Raw genomic sequence first — 13772 nt, 5'->3', positions numbered from 1 at the left:
CACAGTGTAATGTCCCATAGCAGCCCCTCTACACAGTGTAATGTCCCATAGGAGCCACTCCACACAGTGTAATGTCCCATAGGAGCCACTCCAGACAGTGTAATGTCCCATAGCAGCCCCTCCACACAGTGTAATGTCCCATAGGAGCCACTCCACACAGTGTAATGTCCCATAGGAGCCACTCCAGACAGTGTAATGTCCCATAGCAGCCCCTCCACACAGTGTAATGTCCCATAGCAGCCCCTCCATACAGTGTAATGTCCCATAGGAGCCACTCCAGACAGTGTAATGTCCCATAGCAGCTCCTCCATACAGTGTAATGTCCCATAGCAGCCCCTCCATACAGTGTAATGTCCCATAGCAGCCTCTCCACACAGTGTAATGTCCCATAGCAGCCGCTCCACACAGTGTAATGTCCCATAGCAGCCCCTCCATACAGTGTAATGTCCCATAGCAGCCGCTCCACACAGTGTAATGTCCCATAGCAGCCCCTCCATACAGTGTAATGTCCCATAGCAGCCCCTCCATACAGTGTAATGTCCCATAGCAGCCCCTCCACACAGTGTAATGTCCCATAGCAGCCCCTCCATACAGTGTAATGTCCCATAGCAGCCCCTCCATACAGTGTAATGTCCCATAGCAGCCCCTCCATACAGTGTAATGTCCCATAGCGGCCTCTCCACATAGAGTAATGTCCCATAGGAGCCACTCCACACAGTGTAATGTCCCATAGCAGCCCCTCCATACAGTGTAATGTCCCATAGCAGCCCCTCCACACAGTGTAATGTCCCATAGCAGCCCCTCCACACAGTGTAATGTCCCATAGCAGCCCCTCCACACAGTGTAATGTCCCATAGCAGCCGCTCCACACAGTGTAATGTCCCATAGCAGCCCCTCCATACAGTGTAATGTCCCATAGCAGCCCCTCCATACAGTGTAATGTCCCATAGCAGCCTCTCCACACAGTGTAATGTCCCATAGCGGCCCCTCCATACAGTGTAATGTCCCATAGCAGCCCCTCCACACAGTGTAATGTCCCATAGCAGCCCCTCCATACAGTGTAATGTCCCATAGCGGCCTCTCCACACAGAGTAATGTCCCATAACGGCCCCTCCACACAGTGTAATGTCCCATAGCGGCCCCTCCATACAGTATAATGTCCCATAGCGGCCCTTCCATACAGTGTAATGTCCCATAGCGGCCCCTCCACACAGTGTAATGTCCCATAGCAGCCCCTCTACACAGAGTAATGTCCCATAGCAGCCCCTCTACACAGAGTAATGTCCCATAGCAGCCCCTCTACACAGAGTAATGTCCCATAGCAGCCCCTCCACACAGTGTAATGTCCCATAGCAGCCCCTCTACACAGTGTAATGTCCCATAGCAGCCCCTCTACACAGAGTAATGTCCCATAGCAGCCCCTCCATACAGTGTAATGTCCCATAGCAGCCCCTCCATACAGTGTAATGTCCCATAGCAGCCCCTCTACACAGTGTAATGTCCCATAGCAGCCCCTCTACACAGAGTAATGTACCATAGCAGCCCCTCCACACAGTGTAATGTCCCATAGCAGGCCCTCCACACAGTATAATGTCCCATAGCAGCCCTTCCATACAGTGTAATGTCCCATAGCAGCCCCTCCACACAGTGTAATGTCCCATAGCAGCCCCTCCACACAGTGTAATGTCCCATAGCAGCCCCTCCACACAGTGTAATGTCCCATAGCAGCCCCTCCACACAGTGTAATGTCCCATAGCAGCCCCTCCATACAGTGTAATGTCCCATAGCTGCCCCTCCGCAGAGTGTAATGTCCCATAGCAGCTCCTCCACACAGTATAATGTCCCATAGCAGCCCCTCCATACAGTGTAATGTCCCATAGCAGCCCCTCCATACAGTGTAATGTCCCATAGCTGCCCCTCCGCAGAGTGTAATGTCCCATAGCAGCTCCTCCACACAGTATAATGTCCCATAGCAGCTCCTCCACACAGTATAATGTCCCATAGCAGCCCCTCCATACAGTGTAATGTCCCATAGCAGCCCCTCCACACAGTGTAATGTCCCATAGCAGCCCCTCCATACAGTGTAATGTCCCATAGCAGCCCCTCCACACAGTGTAATGTCCCATAGCAGCTCCTCCACACAGTGTAATGTCCCATAGCAGCCCCTCCATACAGTGTAATGTCCCATAGCAGCCCCTCCACACAGTGTAATGTCCCATAGCAGCCCCTCCACACAGTGTAATGTCCCATAGCAGCCCCTCCACACAGTGTAATGTCCCATAGCAGCCCCTCCACACAGTGTAATGTCCCATAGCAGCCCCTCTACACAGTGTAATGTCCCATAGCAGCCCCTCTACACAGAGTAATGTCCCATAGCAGCCCCTCCATACAGTGTAATGTCCCATAGCAACCTCTCCACACAGTGTAATGTCCCATAGCAGCCCCTCCATACAGTGTAATGTCCCATAGCAACCTCTCCACACAGTGTAATGTCCCATAGCAACCTCTCCACACAGTGTAATGTCCCATAGCAGCTCCTCCACACAGTGTAATGTCCCATAGCAGCCCCTCCACACAGAGTAATGTCCCATAGCAGCTCCTCCATACAGTGTAATGTCCCATAGCAGCCCCTCCATACAGTGTAATGTCCCATAGCAGCCCCTCCATACAGTGTAATGTCCCATAGCGGCCCCTCCATACAGTGTAATGTCCCATAGCAGCCCCTCCACACAGTGTAATTTCCCATAGCAGCCCCTCTACACAGAGTAATGTCCCATAGCAGCCCCTCTACACAGAGTAATGTCCCATAGCAGCCCCTCCATACAGTGTAATGTCCCATAGCAGCCTCTCCATACAGTGTAATGTCCCATAGCAGCCCCTCCATACAGTGTAATGTCCCATAGCAGCCCCTCCACACAGTGTAATGTCCCATAGCAGCCCCTCCACACAGTGTAATGTCCCATAGCAGCCCCTCCACACAGTGTAATGTCCCATAGCAGCCCCTCCACACAGTGTAATGTCCCATAGCACCCCCTCCATACAGTGTAATGTCCCATAGCACCCCCTCCATACAGTGTAATGTCCCATAGCAGCCTCACCAACACAGTGTAATGTCCCATAGCAGCCCCTCCATACAGTGTAATGTCCCATAGCAGCCCCTCCATACAGTGTAATGTCCCATAGCAGCCCCTCCATACAGTGTAATGTCCCATAGCAGCCCCTCCACACAGAGTAATGTCCCATAGCATCCCCTCCATACAGTGTAATGTCCCATAGCAGCCCCTCCATACAGTGTAATGTCCCATAGCAGCCCCTCCATACAGTGTAATGTCCCATAGGAGCCACTCCACACAGTGTAATGTCCCATAGGAGCCCCTCCACACAGTGTAATGTCCCATAGGAGCCACTCCAGACAGTGTAATGTCCCATAGGAGCCCCTCCACACAGTGTAATGTCCCATAGGAGCCACTCCAGACAGTGTAATGTCCCATAGCAGCCCCTCCATACAGTGTAATGTCCCATAGGAGCCACTCCAGACAGTGTAATGTCCCATAGCAGCTCCTCCATACAGTGTAATGTCCCATAGCAGCCGCTCCACACAGTGTAATGTCCCATAGCAGCCTCTCCACACAGTGTAATGTCCCATAGCAGCCGCTCCACACAGTGTAATGTCCCATAGCAGCCCCTCCATACAGTGTAATGTCCCATAGCAGCCCCTCCATACAGTGTAATGTCCCATAGCAGCCCCTCCACACAGTGTAATGTCCCATAGCAGCCCCTCCATACAGTGTAATGTCCCATAGCGGCCTCTCCACATAGAGTAATGTCCCATAGGAGCCACTCCACACAGTGTAATGTCCCATAGGAGCCCCTCCATACAGTGTAATGTCCCATAGCAGCCCCTCCACACAGTGTAATGTCCCATAGCAGCCCCTCCACACAGTGTAATGTCCCATAGCAGCCCCTCCACACAGTGTAATGTCCCATAGCAGCCGCTCCACACAGTGTAATGTCCCATAGCAGCCCCTCCACACAGTGTAATGTCCCATAGCAGCCCCTCCACACAGTGTAATGTCCCATAGCAGCCCCTCCATACAGTGTAATGTCCCATAGCAGCCTCTCCACACAGTGTAATGTCCCATAGCGGCCCCTCCATACAGTGTAATGTCCCATAGCAGCCCCTCCACACAGTGTAATGTCCCATAGCAGCCCCTCCATACAGTGTAATGTCCCATAGCGGCCTCTCCACACAGAGTAATGTCCCATAACGGCCCCTCCACACAGTGTAATGTCCCATAGCGGCCCCTCCATACAGTATAATGTCCCATAGCGGCCCTTCCATACAGTGTAATGTCCCATAGCAGCCCCTCCACACAGTGTAATGTCCCATAGCAGCCCCTCTACACAGAGTAATGTCCCATAGCAGCCCCTCTACACAGAGTAATGTCCCATAGCAGCCCCTCTACACAGAGTAATGTCCCATAGCAGCCCCTCCACACAGTGTAATGTCCCATAGCAGCCCCTCTACACAGTGTAATGTCCCATAGCAGCCCCTCTACACAGAGTAATGTCCCATAGTAGCCCCTCCACACAGTGTAATGTCCCATAGCAGGCCCTCCACACAGTATAATGTCCCATAGCAGCCCTTCCATACAGTGTAATGTCCCATAGCAGCCCCTCCACACAGTGTAATGTCCCATAGCAGCCCCTCCACACAGTGTAATGTCCCATAGCAGCCCCTCCACACAGTGTAATGTCCCATAGCAGCCCCTCCACACAGTGTAATGTCCCATAGCAGCCCCTCCATACAGTGTAATGTCCCATAGCTGCCCCTCCGCAGAGTGTAATGTCCCATAGCAGCTCCTCCACACAGTATAATGTCCCATAGCAGCCCCTCCATACAGTGTAATGTCCCATAGCAGCCCCTCCATACAGTGTAATGTCCCATAGCTGCCCCTCCGCAGAGTGTAATGTCCCATAGCAGCTCCTCCACACAGTATAATGTCCCATAGCAGCTCCTCCACACAGTATAATGTCCCATAGCAGCCCCTCCATACAGTGTAATGTCCCATAGCAGCTCCTCCACACAGTGTAATGTCCCATAGCAGCCCCTCCACACAGTGTAATGTCCCATAGCAGCCCCTCCATACAGTGTAATGTCCCATAGCAGCCCCTCCACACAGTGTAATGTCCCATAGCAGCTCCTCCACACAGTGTAATGTCCCATAGCAGCCCCTCCATACAGTGTAATGTCCCATAGCAGCCCCTCCATACAGTGTAATGTCCCATAGCAGCTCCTCCACACAGTGTAATGTCCCATAGCAGCCCCTCCATACAGTGTAATGTCCCATAGCAGCCCCTCCATACAGTGTAATGTCCCATAGCAGCCCCTCCATACAGTGTAATGTCCCATAGCAGCTCCTCCATACAGTGTAATGTCCCATAGCAGCCCCTCCATACAGTGTAATGTCCCATAGCAGCCCCTCCATACAGTGTAATGTCCCATAGCAGCCCCTCCACACAGTGTAATGTCCCATAGCAGCCCCTCCACACAGTGTAATGTCCCATAGCAGCCCCTCTACACAGTGTAATGTCCCATAGCAGCCCCTCTACACAGAGTAATGTCCCATAGCAGCCCCTCCATACAGTGTAATGTCCCATAGCAACCTCTCCACACAGTGTAATGTCCCATAGCAGCCCCTCCACACAGTGTAATGTCCCATAGCAGCCCCTCCACACAGTGTAATGTCCCATAGCAGCCCCTCCACACAGTGTAATGTCCCATAGCAGCCCCTCCATACAGTGTAATGTCCCATAGCAGCCCCTCCACACAGTGTAATGTCCCATAGCAACCTCTCCACACAGAGTAATGTCCCATAGCGGCCCCTCCATACAGTATAATGTCCCATAGCGGCCCTTCCATACAGTGTAATGTCCCATAGCAGCCCCTCCACACAGTGTAATGTCCCATAGCAGCCCCTCTACACAGAGTAATGTCCCATAGCAGCCCCTCTACACAGAGTAATGTCCCATAGCAGCCCCTCTACACAGAGTAATGTCCCATAGCAGCCCCTCCACACAGTGTAATGTCCCATAGCAGCCCCTCTACACAGTGTAATGTCCCATAGCAGCCCCTCTACACAGAGTAATGTCCCATAGTAGCCCCTCCACACAGTGTAATGTCCCATAGCAGGCCCTCCACACAGTATAATGTCCCATAGCAGCCCTTCCATACAGTGTAATGTCCCATAGCAGCCCCTCCACACAGTGTAATGTCCCATAGCAGCCCCTCCACACAGTGTAATGTCCCATAGCAGCCCCTCCACACAGTGTAATGTCCCATAGCAGCCCCTCCACACAGTGTAATGTCCCATAGCAGCCCCTCCATACAGTGTAATGTCCCATAGCTGCCCCTCCGCAGAGTGTAATGTCCCATAGCAGCTCCTCCACACAGTATAATGTCCCATAGCAGCCCCTCCATACAGTGTAATGTCCCATAGCAGCCCCTCCATACAGTGTAATGTCCCATAGCTGCCCCTCCGCAGAGTGTAATGTCCCATAGCAGCTCCTCCACACAGTATAATGTCCCATAGCAGCTCCTCCACACAGTATAATGTCCCATAGCAGCCCCTCCATACAGTGTAATGTCCCATAGCAGCTCCTCCACACAGTGTAATGTCCCATAGCAGCCCCTCCACACAGTGTAATGTCCCATAGCAGCCCCTCCATACAGTGTAATGTCCCATAGCAGCCCCTCCACACAGTGTAATGTCCCATAGCAGCTCCTCCACACAGTGTAATGTCCCATAGCAGCCCCTCCATACAGTGTAATGTCCCATAGCAGCCCCTCCATACAGTGTAATGTCCCATAGCAGCTCCTCCACACAGTGTAATGTCCCATAGCAGCCCCTCCATACAGTGTAATGTCCCATAGCAGCCCCTCCATACAGTGTAATGTCCCATAGCAGCCCCTCCATACAGTGTAATGTCCCATAGCAGCTCCTCCATACAGTGTAATGTCCCATAGCAGCCCCTCCATACAGTGTAATGTCCCATAGCAGCCCCTCCATACAGTGTAATGTCCCATAGCAGCCCCTCCACACAGTGTAATGTCCCATAGCAGCCCCTCCACACAGTGTAATGTCCCATAGCAGCCCCTCTACACAGTGTAATGTCCCATAGCAGCCCCTCTACACAGAGTAATGTCCCATAGCAGCCCCTCCATACAGTGTAATGTCCCATAGCAACCTCTCCACACAGTGTAATGTCCCATAGCAGCCCCTCCACACAGTGTAATGTCCCATAGCAGCCCCTCCACACAGTGTAATGTCCCATAGCAGCCCCTCCACACAGTGTAATGTCCCATAGCAGCCCCTCCATACAGTGTAATGTCCCATAGCAGCCCCTCCACACAGTGTAATGTCCCATAGCAACCTCTCCACACAGAGTAATGTCCCATAGCAGCTCCTCCATACAGTGTAATGTCCCATAGCAGCCCCTCCATACAGTGTAATGTCCCATAGCAGCCCCTCTACACAGAGTAATGTCCCATAGCAACCTCTCCACACAGTGTAATGTCCCATAGCAGCCCCTCCATACAGTGTAATGTCCCATAGCAGCCTCTCCATACAGTGTAATGTCCCATAGCAGCCCCTCCATACAGTGTAATGTCCCATAGCAGCCCCTCCACACAGTGTAATGTCCCATAGCAGCCCCTCCACACAGTGTAATGTCCCATAGCAGCCCCTCCACACAGTGTAATGTCCCATAGCAGCCCCTCCACACAGTGTAATGTCCCATAGCACCCCCTCCATACAGTGTAATGTCCCATAGCACCCCCTCCATACAGTGTAATGTCCCATAGCAGCCTCACCAACACAGTGTAATGTCCCATAGCAGCCCCTCCATACAGTGTAATGTCCCATAGCAGCCCCTCCATACAGTGTAATGTCCCATAGCAGCCCCTCCATACAGTGTAATGTCCCATAGCAGCCCCTCCACACAGAGTAATGTCCCATAGCAGCCCCTCCACACAGAGTAATGTCCCATAGCAGCCCCTCCACACAGTGTAATGTCCCATAGCAGCCCCTCCATACAGTGTAATGTCCCATAGCAGCCCCTCCTTACAGTGTAATGTCCCATAGCAGCCCCTCCATACAGTGTAATGTCCCATAGCAGCCCCTCCATACAGTGTAATGTCCCATAGCAGCCTCTCCACACAGTGTAATGTCCCATAGCAGCCCCTCCACACAGAGTAATGTCCCATAGCAGCCCCTCCATACAGTGTAATGTCCCATAGCGGCCCCTCCATACAGTGTAATGTCCCATAGCGGCCCCTCCACACAGTGTAATGTCCCATAGCAGCCTCTCCACACAGTGTAATGTCCCATAGCAGCCTCTCCATACAGTGTAATGTCCCATAGCAGCCCCACCATACAGTGTAATGTCCCATCGCAGCCCCTCCATACAGTGTAATGTCCCATAGCAGCCCCTCCATACAGTGTAATGTCCCATAGCAGCCCCTCCACACAGAGTAATGTCCCATAGCGGCCTCTCCACACAGTATAATGTCCCATAGCGGCCCCTCCACACAGTTTAATGTCCCACAGCAGCCCCTCCACACAGTTTAATGTCCCATAGCAGCCCCTCCACCCAGTGTAATGTCCCATAGCAGCCCCTCCATACAGTGTAATGTCCCATAGCAGCCCCTCCACACAGTGTAATTTCCCATAGCAGCCCCTCTACACAGAGTAATGTCCCATAGCAGCCCCTCTACACAGAGTAATGTCCCATAGCAGCCCCTCCATACAGTGTAATGTCCCATAGCAGCCTCTCCATACAGTGTAATGTCCCATAGCAGCCCCTCCATACAGTGTAATGTCCCATAGCAGCCCCTCCACACAGTGTAATGTCCCATAGCAGCCCCTCCACACAGTGTAATGTCCCATAGCAGCCCCTCCACACAGTGTAATGTCCCATAGCAGCCCCTCCACACAGTGTAATGTCCCATAGCACCCCCTCCATACAGTGTAATGTCCCATAGCACCCCCTCCATACAGTGTAATGTCCCATAGCAGCCTCACCAACACAGTGTAATGTCCCATAGCAGCCCCTCCATACAGTGTAATGTCCCATAGCAGCCCCTCCATACAGTGTAATGTCCCATAGCAGCCCCTCCATACAGTGTAATGTCCCATAGCAGCCCCTCCACACAGAGTAATGTCCCATAGCAGCCCCTCCATACAGTGTAATGTCCCATAGCAGCCCCTCCATACAGTGTAATGTCCCATAGCAGCCCCTCCATACAGTGTAATGTCCCATAGCAGCCCCTCCATACAGTGTAATGTCCCATAGCAGCCCCTCCACACAGTGTAATGTCCCATAGCAGCCCCTCCATACAGTGTAATGTCCCATAGCAGCCCCTCCATACAGTGTAATGTCCCATAGCAGCCCCTCCACACAGTGTAATGTCCCATAGCAGCCCCTCCATACAGTGTAATGTCCCATAGCAGCCCCTCCACACAGTGTAATGTCCCATAGCAGCCCCTCCATACAGTGTAATGTCCCATAGCGGCCCCTCCATACAGTGTAATGTCCCATAGCGGCCTCTCCACACAGTGTAATGTCCCATAGCAGCCCCTCCACACAGTGTAATGTCCCATAGCAGCCCCTCCCTACAGTGTAATGTCCCATAGCACCCCCTCCATACAGTGTAATGTCCCATAGCACCCCCTCCATACAGTGTAATGTCCCATAGCAGCCCCTCCATACAGTGTAATGTCCCATAGCAGCCCCTCCACACAGTGTAATGTCCCATAGCAGCCTCTCCACACAGTGTAATGTCCCATAGCAGCCCCTCCACACAGTGTAATGTCCCATAGCAGCCCCTCCCTACAGTGTAATGTCCCATAGCACCCCCTCCATACAGTGTAATGTCCCATAGCACCCCCTCCACACAGTGTAATGTCCCATAGCAGCCCCTCCACACAGTGTAATGTCCCATAGCAGCCCCTCCACACAGTGTAATGTCCCATAGCAGCCCCTCCACACAGTGTAATGTCCCATAGCAGCCCCTCCACACAGTGTAATGTCCCATAGCAGCCCCTCCACACAGTGTAATGTCCCATAGCAGCCTCTCCACACAGTGTAATGTCCCATAGCAGCCCCTCCATACAATGTAATGTCCCATAGCAGCCCCTCCTTACAGTGTAATGTCCCATAGCAGCCCCTCCATACAGTGTAATGTCCCATAGCAGCCCCTCCATACAGTGTAATGTCCCATAGCGGCCCCTCCATACAGTGTAATGTCCCATAGCGGCCCCTCCACACAGTGTAATGTCCCATAGCAGCCTCTCCACACAGTGTAATGTCCCATAGCAGCCCCTCCATACAGTGTAATGTCCCATAGCGGCCCCTCCATACAGTGTAATGTCCCATAGCGGCCCCTCCACACAGAGTAATGTCCCATAGCAGCCCCTCCATACAGTGTAATGTCCCATAGGAGCCACTCCAGACAGTGTAATGTCCCATAGCAGCTCCTCCATACAGTGTAATGTCCCATAGCAGCCGCTCCACACAGTGTAATGTCCCATAGCAGCCCCTCCATACAGTGTAATGTCCCATAGCAGCCTCTCCACACAGTGTAATGTCCCATAGCAGCCGCTCCACACAGTGTAATGTCCCATAGCAGCCCCTCCATACAGTGTAATGTCCCATAGCAGCCGCTCCACACAGTGTAATGTCCCATAGCAGCCCCTCCATACAGTGTAATGTCCCATAGCAGCCCCTCCATACAGTGTAATGTCCCATAGCAGCCCCTCCACACAGTGTAATGTCCCATAGCAGCCCCTCCATACAGTGTAATGTCCCATAGCGGCCTCTCCACATAGAGTAATGTCCCATAGGAGCCACTCCACACAGTGTAATGTCCCATAGGAGCCCCTCCATACAGTGTAATGTCCCATAGCAGCCCCTCCACACAGTGTAATGTCCCATAGCAGCCCCTCCACACAGTGTAATGTCCCATAGCAGCCCCTCCACACAGTGTAATGTCCCATAGCAGCCCCTCCACACAGTGTAATGTCCCATAGCAGCCGCTCCACACAGTGTAATGTCCCATAGCAGCCCCTCCATACAGTGTAATGTCCCATAGCAGCCCCTCCATACAGTGTAATGTCCCATAGCAGCCTCTCCACACAGTGTAATGTCCCATAGCGGCCCCTCCATACAGTGTAATGTCCCATAGCAGCCCCTCCACACAGTGTAATGTCCCATAGCAGCCCCTCCATACAGTGTAATGTCCCATAGCGGCCTCTCCACACAGAGTAATGTCCCATAACGGCCCCTCCACACAGTGTAATGTCCCATAGCGGCCCCTCCATACAGTATAATGTCCCATAGCGGCCCTTCCATACAGTGTAATGTCCCATAGCGGCCCCTCCACACAGTGTAATGTCCCATAGCAGCCCCTCTACACAGAGTAATGTCCCATAGCAGCCCCTCTACACAGAGTAATGTCCCATAGCAGCCCCTCTACACAGAGTAATGTCCCATAGCAGCCCCTCCACACAGTGTAATGTCCCATAGCAGCCCCTCTACACAGTGTAATGTCCCATAGCAGCCCCTCTACACAGAGTAATGTCCCATAGCAGCCCCTCCATACAGTGTAATGTCCCATAGCAGCCCCTCCATACAGTGTAATGTCCCATAGCAGCCCCTCTACACAGTGTAATGTCCCATAGCAGCCCCTCTACACAGAGTAATGTCCCATAGCAGCCCCTCCACACAGTGTAATGTCCCATAGCAGGCCCTCCACACAGTATAATGTCCCATAGCAGCCCTTCCATACAGTGTAATGTCCCATAGCAGCCCCTCCACACAGTGTAATGTCCCATAGCAGCCCCTCCACACAGTGTAATGTCCCATAGCAGCCCCTCCACACAGTGTAATGTCCCATAGCAGCCCCTCCACACAGTGTAATGTCCCATAGCAGCCCCTCCATACAGTGTAATGTCCCATAGCTGCCCCTCCGCAGAGTGTAATGTCCCATAGCAGCTCCTCCACACAGTATAATGTCCCATAGCAGCTCCTCCACACAGTATAATGTCCCATAGCAGCCCCTCCATACAGTGTAATGTCCCATAGCAGCTCCTCCACACAGTGTAATGTCCCATAGCAGCCCCTCCACACAGTGTAATGTCCCATAGCAGCCCCTCCATACAGTGTAATGTCCCATAGCAGCCCCTCCACACAGTGTAATGTCCCATAGCAGCCCCTCCATACAGTGTAATGTCCCATAGCAGCCCCTCCATACAGTGTAATGTCCCATAGCAGCTCCTCCATACAGTGTAATGTCCCATAGCAGCCCCTCCATACAGTGTAATGTCCCATAGCAGCCCCTCCACACAGTGTAATGTCCCATAGCAGCCCCTCCATACAGTGTAATGTCCCATAGCGGCCTCTCCACATAGAGTAATGTCCCATAGGAGCCACTCCACACAGTGTAATGTCCCATAGGAGCCCCTCCATACAGTGTAATGTCCCATAGCAGCCCCTCCACACAGTGTAATGTCCCATAGCAGCCCCTCCACACAGTGTAATGTCCCATAGCAGCCCCTCCACACAGTGTAATGTCCCATAGCAGCCCCTCCACACAGTGTAATGTCCCATAGCAGCCGCTCCACACAGTGTAATGTCCCATAGCAGCCCCTCCATACAGTGTAATGTCCCATAGCAGCCCCTCCATACAGTGTAATGTCCCATAGCAGCCTCTCCACACAGTGTAATGTCCCATAGCGGCCCCTCCATACAGTGTAATGTCCCATAGCAGCCCCTCCACACAGTGTAATGTCCCATAGCAGCCCCTCCATACAGTGTAATGTCCCATAGCGGCCTCTCCACACAGAGTAATGTCCCATAACGGCCCCTCCACACAGTGTAATGTCCCATAGCGGCCCCTCCATACAGTATAATGTCCCATAGCGGCCCTTCCATACAGTGTAATGTCCCATAGCGGCCCCTCCACACAGTGTAATGTCCCATAGCAGCCCCTCTACACAGAGTAATGTCCCATAGCAGCCCCTCTACACAGAGTAATGTCCCATAGCAGCCCCTCTACACAGAGTAATGTCCCATAGCAGCCCCTCCACACAGTGTAATGTCCCATAGCAGCCCCTCTACACAGTGTAATGTCCCATAGCAGCCCCTCTACACAGAGTAATGTCCCATAGCAGCCCCTCCATACAGTGTAATGTCCCATAGCAGCCCCTCCATACAGTGTAATGTCCCATAGCAGCCCCTCTACACAGTGTAATGTCCCATAGCAGCCCCTCTACACAGAGTAATGTACCATAGCAGCCCCTCCACACAGTGTAATGTCCCATAGCAGGCCCTCCACACAGTATAATGTCCCATAGCAGCCCTTCCATACAGTGTAATGTCCCATAGCAGCCCCTCCACACAGTGTAATGTCCCATAGCAGCCCCTCCACACAGTGTAATGTCCCATAGCAGCCCCTCCACACAGTGTAATGTCCCATAGCAGCCCCTCCACACAGTGTAATGTCCCATAGCAGCCCCTCCATACAGTGTAATGTCCCATAGCTGCCCCTCCGCAGAGTGTAATGTCCCATAGCAGCTCCTCCACACAGTATAATGTCCCATAGCAGCTCCTCCACACAGTATAATGTCCCATAGCAGCCCCTCCATACAGTGTAATGTCCCATAGCAGCTCCTCCACACAGTGTAATGTCCCATAGCAGCCCCTCCACACAG

This window comes from Leptodactylus fuscus, chromosome 6, assembly GCF_031893055.1.
Source record: "Leptodactylus fuscus isolate aLepFus1 chromosome 6, aLepFus1.hap2, whole genome shotgun sequence".
Taxonomy (NCBI): Eukaryota; Metazoa; Chordata; class Amphibia; order Anura; family Leptodactylidae; genus Leptodactylus; species Leptodactylus fuscus.
The sequence above is the reverse complement of the archived record's forward strand: the minus strand, read 5'-3'. Positions refer to the sequence as shown.